This window comes from Cryptomeria japonica, chromosome 8, assembly GCF_030272615.1.
Source record: "Cryptomeria japonica chromosome 8, Sugi_1.0, whole genome shotgun sequence".
NCBI lineage: Eukaryota > Viridiplantae > Streptophyta > Pinopsida > Cupressales > Cupressaceae > Cryptomeria > Cryptomeria japonica.
This window is the reverse complement of record NC_081412.1, coordinates 248,446,483-248,456,760: the sequence shown is the minus strand read 5'-3', so window position 1 is coordinate 248,456,760 and position 10,278 is coordinate 248,446,483. Positions and strand designations below refer to the sequence as shown.

The 10,278-nt window shown below is 34.2% G+C and overlaps 1 pseudogene; it reads right to left on the bottom strand.

Moving 5' to 3' along the window:
* Positions 1 to 7,597: 7,597 nt before the first annotated feature.
* Positions 7,598 to 9,120, bottom strand: LOC131060033 (beta-xylosidase/alpha-L-arabinofuranosidase 1-like; annotated as a pseudogene).
* Positions 9,121 to 10,278: the final 1,158 nt, after the last annotated feature.

The window sequence follows — 10,278 nt, the reverse complement described above, 5'->3', positions numbered from 1 at the left end:
GGCTTGTTAATCATGAGCGGGAAAGAGTTTTCCTATGTCAGCCTAAGACGAAAAATCAGTTAAAAACCCCTAATTGGCGAGTATATAAGGAGCACTTCCCCTCCTATATGCATAAGCTCGATAAGTTCAATCAAGTACAATTAAGCAAAAATAAGTTCAAGAAGCAAAATCAAGTACAAGCATTGAGCATTTCAAGTCTCCTTTCAAGGCTAGGTGTTGCATTCAAGTCAAGGATTCAATCATTGAAGAGGAGATCTCTTTCAATATTCAAAACGTTCAACCTCACATATCCTTTCAAACAACTCTATCTACATTTCAATTGCATCCTTTGTTGAGGTTGATTCTACTTCAGACATTTCCTTTCATTTACTTGCAAGTATTTTCCATCATTTGGTTAATTCCAAACCGGGGTTTGACCTGAAGGCAAACCCCCAATCCCAAAAATATTTCCTCTCTTTTTTGTGTGTAGGTTACAGGTGCGCAACTATAATTGCAGGTTTAGACTTCATTTTCAGATACAAGAAAACCCTTTTCGATGCGTGGATTTTTTGGAGGACCAAGTACACTTTCAACCCGATCCCAACAACTTTCGCTCAAATTTGCAGGGGAGCTTTGTCGCGACATTTTACTGCTAATTCCAGGTGCACAACTTCATCCCACATCTCTATCTCCAGATATTATCATTTATTTGTCATCTTCATACTTAGTCTCAAATTGTTTAATTCAACTTGTCCATTTTAAAAGAGGGTTACTTTACTTTCCAAATTCATTGTCAATTCACTTAGCATTCAATCTCTTTCCATTGAAATTGGATCTAGTGAATTCAACCCCCTCTGTTAAATGTAATGTGTGTGAGAGGTTGAAGATAATCCTTTGTGAAAAATTCACTCCTTTCTTGAAGAGGGTAAAGCTTTCGACTTGATCTCCTCATCACCCTTTTCACACCCATTACACTTACCTTAGAATTTCATTTTATTCATGGTGGGAACAATCAATATCGTTGAAGCCCTTTCATGTTCCCATTGATCCAACTATGGGTTTGAGCTTTGCCTCTTTCCTTGGTCAACCAATACATTTGACCCTTGCCAATAAGCATATTGTTAGGGCTATAGCTATTGATGGAGCCCTTAAAATATTTCAATGAGCTAATGAAATAGGTCTCTTGAGAAAACAAGGGAGCCCCACCAACATTTAAATATATTTTTCCTTTAAAAATGTAACCACTCATATTGGCCCAAATAGATATAAACCACTTTTAAGATGACTAAAACTAATGTTTTATTTTCCACCATTTAACCAATATTGACAATATATTTAAATCATTAACTTCTTAAGTGCAACAAGTTCTAGACATCAAATGAAAAGCCAATTAAACCTTGCCTTACTAACCACACTGAGCATATTTTGTAAACCATATAATGATTTAAATAACAATACTTTTGAGATCCAACCTAAAATAACTTTAGATGTTGTGATGTATGTTGGGTCCCCTAATGGGCCCAACTTTTATAATATTTTTATTATTTTGAAACAACTTCATCTTGAAACTACTCTGAAATCACAACTTAATACATTTGGAGCAAAAACATGAAGTGGGCAACCAATAAAATTTGATTCCTGGCATTTTTGCTCAGTGCTCAAAACAAGCAAGGTGGCCTCCAAAACTACCCTAGAAGACTAATCAAACCTTATCATGAGACCATTAGTTTGAACAAGCGTGTTGATTGATGATAGGGGAATTAGATTGCCAAACAGATTTGTATGATGTGACCCAAGGTGCAAGATTTTAGTACTCCAAGTAGGTCACTTAGGAAATTTCAAAAAATATACATGTCAAAATCTACTTGAACCCTACTAACCATGTGTCTTGAAAAAATAGCAAACCTAACTTTGATAATATATCACTAGGTTGGAAAATTCATTAAGGTACAATGAGCAACTGTGCTAAAAGTATTTTCCTAACTCTACTTATTTTGCAAATTATTTATGGTCAAATATGACCCTTCTGAAACTTTCTAGAACATGTAGACAACAAATTTCAACAAATTCCATTTTCTTTTAGCTTTGTAAAAATACTAAACTTTACTCTAAGACTTTGCAACTGAATAGATGAGTATAGGAACATGAGGACAATCACTAGAACCAATTCATTTGACATGACAATCATCTGTATTTGAAATATCAATCTCCAAAGTGGACTACTCTAGCATATCAGTCAATGTGAAAACAAAAAATCTTTGCAGAACCCCCAAACTTGGTGCTTCGAAAGCTAATCAAATATGATTCTGGGAATCTGAAAATAAATGTGCACAGTTACTCATGTCAAGTGAATATGATGACCAAGTGGATTTTTATGACAATCAAAGGACATCAATCAATTCACCCTCAAAGTAGGCAAGTCAGAAAGAATTTGCAAATGTGTTTTCGAGTGTTGCAATTAACTTTTTCATCATAGGCACTTCATATTTTTATAAAATATGAAGCTTCCAATAAGTGCAATTGAATTATGTTTCACAAATTATATTATAGAACCTTGCGAGTTATCAGAACCCATGTTTCTATGGAGCATAAATGAAAAAAGGAAATATATTTAACATGTGCTCAAATTGGGTTTATTTCTATTTTCTTCATTTTATTTCTTGTTGTAACTTGTTATAGGCACTTCAAAATAGATAAAGTGAAAAAGGGATAAATGTAATTTCAAATTATATTTCAACTTTTTAAGATTAGACCTTGCTAGATCAGCTCATCATAAGTACCTAATGGTTATCAAATGGATTTGAATATGTTTGATTTGAATTTCAATGGGTCATTAGATTTCAGTGCTTTGGTATGCAATTTCCAAGTGCGACCTATCAAATGGGTATTTAGTTTTATTTTCTTGTCAACTTTAGCTTGAGGATTCATCATGTCAACATTCAATTAGAATGAGCTAAAGTAACATCAATGGTTTGAACAACATTTCAAATGTTTCCCTCTTCTAATGTAAATGGTTTTTGTCCTACATGAAATGTAAAGATCCTAAGGCATATTCTACAATTTAAAAAAAATTCAAATTCAAATGACAACTGTACATGGTCTAAAGCTTGTTGCTTCACTTATTTTATAAAGGGAACCCAAGACCACTTAGAAGGATTTTGCAACTTTTTATTGGGAGAGTAAATAGATAAGTGTTTGAGTCAAGAATCATAGGAAGAATAGTCGCGAAGAATGTATACTTTCATAAGACAATTTCAGTCATTTTGAATATAATGAGAAAATTGCAGATTTGTTTCTATATTTTACTCACTTTTCTTATGAATCAATAATATGATCAAACATAATATGATTTGTCATTGCAAATTCCTTATAATTGTGTTACATGTGTGTGGGTTCTTCTAATGAGAGGCTTAAATTCTATATGCATTTAATTGAGAAATTGAGAGCTGCAATATAGATCTATAAGTACAATTTTATGATCATTTAAGTGGATTCATTTTATGTAATGCTTAAATGATTAATTCTAACGACTTGAGTTAATTTTGTCAAACAGTTGCATGCATGACTCAATACTTGACTCCATACCCTTGGATTTAGGCATCGGTCTGTTTGATGGCTAATACTTGTTTAGAAAGCACTCAATTAATCAAATTCATTTTACATTTCTATTGTAAAAGTAGGATTGGGTTTAGAATTCATCCCGATTGTTGAATGATGACGAGAAACCAAGTATGCAACCACATTCTGAAGTAAATCATCATTTCTTTGGTATAGTTTCATTGGGGTTTATTTGTTGTATATGAAATATTTGTGAATTTGTGCTAAAACTTTAAATATTGCAAGGTTCACCCACCTAGGTCTAGCAGAGCCTAAAGCGCGGGAGATATTTCAATCAGTTGATTAAAATATCGTTTGTTGGCCGCTGATCCAAGGATCTATTGATTGAATCTGGCTAATTTATAAGAATCCTTGGGCAATTAGTTGGAAACAACAATAAAACCAAAGCTAGAATTAGAATTCTTTTAGGCAAGGCAATTTAAGTGGATCTGGCACAATGAACTTGTCATCAAATAGTTAGATGAGAAACTACATACATTTCTCAAGACTTATATGAGAGTTCTAAAGTGACCTTTGAATCCATTTGATTAAAATTCTATTCACTAGAACATACAATCATGTATATATTATAAAATGTATTTGATTTGCTAAAACCATTGTTCACAACGGTGTGTTAGTTAATTAGGATAAATAGTCCAAATAGAATTGAGTGTTTGAGGTAGTCTATGACCATCACCTGTACCTATCCAAATTAATGTTTATTACTCTCATAAGAAATTCTAAATTTCTCGAAAATTCCTTAAAATTGCACAAACTTCCAAATGTGAAAGGTGCAAAATGACTCATGTACATTATTCATATTTCTTAATTTTGTATACATGCTTATCAAGAAAGTGACAACTGCTATGCCTAATGAAATCCCTCTACTATTTATTGTTTGTTGTTAACATATAAGCTACTTTATCTTTAAAATTTATAACTATGAATAAAAGCTAAATTTCTATAATGGGATACTCTAGTTACATTTGCAATAATTTTTAAGATTTTAAAAAACATACAACTACAACGAATCCAATTTAAGTGTGTGCATAGAAGTTGTTGATTAGAATATAATAGATGAGAAAGGAGTGAATTTTGAAGTCTAGAAATAACTCTATAAGATTTTTGGAAGTAATTTTTCTTTTCCCATATGATTGGCAAACCCTATAAACAAAAACGTGTTAGAGAAGTGTAAATAAACTATTTGAATAGAGCCATAAAAGGAAGCCTTGTTTGAAAGTAAGTCTAACCAACCTCTCAAGTTGGACAAGTGGAATGTCAAATAAATAATTATGATTCCACTCAACCAAATTTTGAGTGGGCTTGCACAAAGATTAGAATATAAGTTTGTTTAAAAATTGAAAAATAACAAAAAAAGAATATTGACAAAATAGATTTTTTTTTTTTTCAATATTTCCTAAACCAATTAATGAAAAAAGCAAATACAAAATCAATGAAGAATATATACTATATTACTGCTAATTTTGCTTTTTCAAGATTTATCTGTTAATTTTGTTTTTTAAAGATTCATATATGACTGTTCCCAACGGCACTCAAGATTAAAAGCAAAGGCCGTTAAGATTAAAAGCACACATCATTCCCTGTTATATATGTGGGTATCATTTGGTCATTTCTTACTAGTTTTGTTTTGTTTTGTTGTTTTTGCTGCGTGTTATGTTTCCTGTATTTATTCTCCTTCTGTGATGATTACTTGTGTTCTGTGATTGTTCTGTGATGATTTCTTGTGTTCTGTGATGATTTCTGTATCTTTGTTTTAATTTGTTTGTATGCTGTGTTTTCTTCGGAATGTGTTGTGTTCTCTTCAGAATGGTGGAGGAGGTTGCGGCCAGCAGGGGGAGGGCAACAGAACAGGGCACGTGGTGGAGAATGTCATCAAACTTGCTTTTAGTTAGTACCTTGAATCCTCTTCCTGCCCAATTCTATCTCATGGCGTTTAAGTGTGGATGCAAAACCTTCCTATAGAGTGTTGTAGTGTTTTTCTGTTAATGGAATTCTGTTAGTGTTTTTTCTGTACCTTGAATCCAATTTCACCTCCTCTGAATCCTTTTCCTGCCCAATTTTATCTCATGGCGTTTAAATGCGTATGCAAAACATTTCTGTATAGTGTGGTCTTTTTCTGATAGAGGAATTCTATGGATTCGGGGGGTTCACATTGCCTTCATTGTTAGTGTCGAGGGTTTTCCTAATGTTTGCTTTTATAACCCAATAAGACTTCAAAAATGTTAGGTAATTTAGTCTAAGTCAAAATTTCGTAGTGTGATTTCTAACGAATATGAAAAGCCTGCCCAATTTTATCTCATGGCGATTAAATCAAAATCTGTATGCAAAACATTAGAGTAAAAGAGTCATGCTCCAGTCTCTCAGCTCTGTAAACACAGCAACCTTTCCCGACATTTGTTAGAATTGGAACTTCAGAACAAGGTACAAAAATCACAGTACTGTGTATGGCTTCCATCTCTGGGACTTTTGTTCTTCACATCAACATTAATATCAATGACAATGTGCTGACATTTGGTGACGCTCATTAGGATGAACCGACAAGAAGAATTGTTTCTGTTGTCTCACCGTGCACTTTTTGTCTAGTAATAGGAGATGAGTGCAATAAGCTATCAATGATGGAAGCTGATAATGGAAGCTATCAATAAGAACTATGTTGATATGGATGAGTACTCTGTTACCACTGCGCTTCAGGTCATTGTTTATTTTCAATTCAACATGGATACATTGTACTTCATTATCAATTAACATCTAACAATTAAGTTGTGATGACAAGGGGTTCATGAATGGTCGGAGAAGGTCATAGGATTTTTTTCTTATAGGTCTCCTTAACTTTGTCTGTGTATCTTAAGAAAAAATGCTCTGTTTTATTTTGATAAGAGTAGAAGTTGGATTTTGAAAGGGTCAATAAATCCTTGTATAGGGAAGTTGGATTTTTTTAAATTTATTCATGAAATTTAATGTGGTTAAAGTAATTTTAGTACTGCTCAGAAATGTGATCATGTGAATGTTGAGGTGGGACACTCCAACACATGTTGATGCTGCAAAATTCAGATCGATATTTGCAAAAGCTTGCTCGATTTTGTAATAATTTTCTTGGCAAGGGTTGAATTCCAATTAGATCTGAAAATTTTGCGTATTCTTCCACACGAATTTTCCAATTCCCCAATCTTTTGGCCAGTGACATGTAAATTTAACCACTACAAGTGTTTTGCAATTTAAAGCTTTTTGCTTGTCATTCTCTCTATCAGTATCCATTAGCATGATCCTTCCATACCTTTATTTGCATCAACAAACAAATGTTTGTTAAATTTGCAAACATTTTCACCTCTTTGACAATAATCTACTAGTCTGGGATAAATTTTATGTCGGTGGCAGTGAGTGACATTCCTTTAGCATCTAAGCAACAATTTTGCATCCCCTATCAAATTGACCTGCTAGTTGGATCCTTCTAAAAACAACTATGTTTTTTGTTTTGTCATTTGATCTTCCCTAGGAAGTTTGACCTGCCCTGTGGTATTAAAATTTGCAGAAATTTTATTTCCTTTAGCTGCCCAAATCCACTATTGTATTTGATTTGGATTCATTTGGAGAAAGGCATGGAAATCAAAGTTGTGGCATTAAAACTTTGCATAGACAAATGATTGGCTCGTGACCATTCTTTGGGCATTTGTTTGGGACTTTTTGGGGTTGAAACTCAAAACTTTACCTTGTTATTTTTTGGCGCACTTGGCAGAGTCATGGGAGGCAAGGAGGAAGTGTGGAATCTGCTTTAAATCTCTGTCTGATTTGGAGTCATCGTCAAAATATCAACTATCTTGGAGCTGTTCAACCAACTTTCACACTCAATTTCTCTAAAGGTAGGTGATTTTCTTCAGAATGAAATAGAATTGAAGTACTCATGGTTTTTTTCTTATAGATCCACTAGAATCTGTGGTACAGGGGAAATAGAAATAGAATTATCTCGACAGAATTTATGAGGCAGAGCAAATTATAATATAACTTATGACAGGAATTCTGTAGTTGAAGTACCATTCATTGCCTGAAAGAATCATTCATGTAATGCATTATTTTAAGAGAACCACTTTTGATAAAATTAGAAGTTAAAACCTGATAAAGTAACTGAATATTTTCTGTTCACTAGTTTAGGTGCCTTAACCAGAGTGGTTTTGAAGTAAGTGTAACTAAGACCATCACCAAAATTGTAGATAGTTAGTCTTGTGTAGAATCTGTAAGTTCGTGGACTTGCCCTCATGTTCATAACAGTTATGGGAACTTTAACAAATTCTTGTGGATATCAGGCCATACGTAATCTCCCAACACTTAAGAAGGGTAGTTCATCATTCAAACATTGATGCTATATAAGTTCATCTGTAAATTTTCCGAGTCATATGGTGTTTACTGAGTAATCTTAACACTGGCCAGAGGAACAATAAACAATGTTTTGGCCAGAGGAACAATAAACAATTACTAAGACAGATTTTACCTAGATTATATGATGTAAAAATTGCATCTGCAATCGCTGCTCCTCCAGCTTGTCCAGGATAACCCACCCAAAGGATTCCTTCAACTTTGTCATTATTCTTTGCAAAGAAAATATGAAAAGAACCCCTTGACATTATCACAAGAATTACAGGCCCCTTAGCTGCATTTGCAACCAGGGATACAAGCTCTTGTTGATACACTTGCAACAACAAACTTGTTCTGTCTAGCCCCTCAATCTCTAATGTAAATGATAGATGTTGAACTGGAGCAGCTACTCGAGTCCACGCCTACTACTGACACTGTTGCATCTGCTCATTTTGCTGCAGCCAGCAAACCATTCCCACCACATAACACATTTGGACGGCCTGGGGCAAAAAGGGTTGCAGTGTATCTTGGAAGCCCGTCAAGGGATGATGTATACTTTCATAGAATACCTGACCACACTGACCAAGTTAGTAAGTCTTTAAGGACCAAAACAGAACACAGAGCAAAATCAATGTTGTGCCTTTCCCAGTCGATAAACTAAAAGCTGCTTTAAGAAGGCTAAAATTTGTTTTCGAAAGCAGGATAAAAAGGAAATTGAGGCAGCAGAGCCATAAATGGCGACCATGACTATCAAGGGCAATCAGGCAATAATGTACTCTCATGTGTATGGGCAGAGACAAACTGTACCACACCCAATTCTTCTCCAAGTCCCCTCATTTGCAACAGATAGTTGAGCATAAGTTCTAACACATCTTATATATATGTTGTTCATGTAATTGTGCTACATTTATCACAGTTTGGTCCCCTGAATAGTCACTCTCATGAATGGGTGCATAATTACCAATCATGGCATTGGTGGCATTTGCATTGGGTCCAATGACGGCCAAGTTCTGACCGAAGAATCCCCAGCCTATATTAACCAATGGCAATGCACCAGTAATTTTGAGCAGCCCTATCCAAGGCTTGTTCTTGATTGCCCTCGGTACACACATCTTTAGGCACCAGGTTCCCAAATGGCTATTTGGTAGGATCCCCATCAAACCAATCTAGCCTCATCAACATTGTGAAGGTGTTGGTCGGAGCTCGATCAACCTGAGACTCGGCCACTTTACCTACTTTTACAACAGATCTTGTGTATCTTCCAAGGAATGTTCCACAGTCCAGATCCAATCCTGCAGTAATTTCCACAACAAAATAACAGTCACAAATTGAACTTTTGGACACCAGCATTTTTGGTTGAGATTGCCCAACAAAATAATACTGCCATTCGTGATGTATAATTTTTGGTTGAGATTGCTCAATCACACACACATTTAGTTTCTGGTTGAGATTGCCCAATCATACAAGAAAAGTAATTATGAAATTCAAGCATATCTAGTGCATCTGATTTCAGAAAGGAAAGAATAAATTGTTGAGTGTTTCTTCGAATAAGACCTGAGAATTATTTTCCCACAATAACTATGCCCAATGGAATGTTTGTTCATTGTTCTTTGTTTCTTTACATCTTATTTGCATTGTTATGCTGCATATGAGGAGGACTTGTTATTGTAGCACTAATTTCGGTAGTTACATCGGAAGTGAAAACTGAAATAAATACAGATAACTACAGAATGAGTTGGTAAGCAGAATTGCAAATGGGATGGTAGAAGCTAAAGATGAGACAGGTTTTCAAATTTTAATTGATAGGTTTCCAAACATTGAGCTGCTACTTGTTTCCAAAGATCAGACACAGATTTAAACTTTAAGCATGTTACTTGTTTTTACTTTTTTGATAATTTTACTAACAAATTGAGTATATCATTGTTAATATTATAGATGACATATTCAGAAGATGGCGATAAGTGCTTAACACACTATATACTACTTGTGATGTCTATTTATATTATGCGCATCAGTAGCAGGTTTTAAATGAACTTTTGGTGTACAATGGTGAATGCATATGGAGCAGCCACTAGAGCATATTTTATAGAGAAATAAGTCACTAAGATTTTGAATTTAGATGAAATCCTAAGAATGTGTTGTGTAAATAAGTTTAAAATGCAGTTTTTAGTGCATTATAGTGGAGCACATGTGAACACCTACTAGAGTGTATTGTACATTTGATTCAAGTCATTGAAGGGTTGAATGTAGGTTTACTTTTGCTAATGGACTGTGTAAACAGATTTATTGTTTAATAAAATATATTTTTATTGGCCTAATGGAATGCTTATTGGC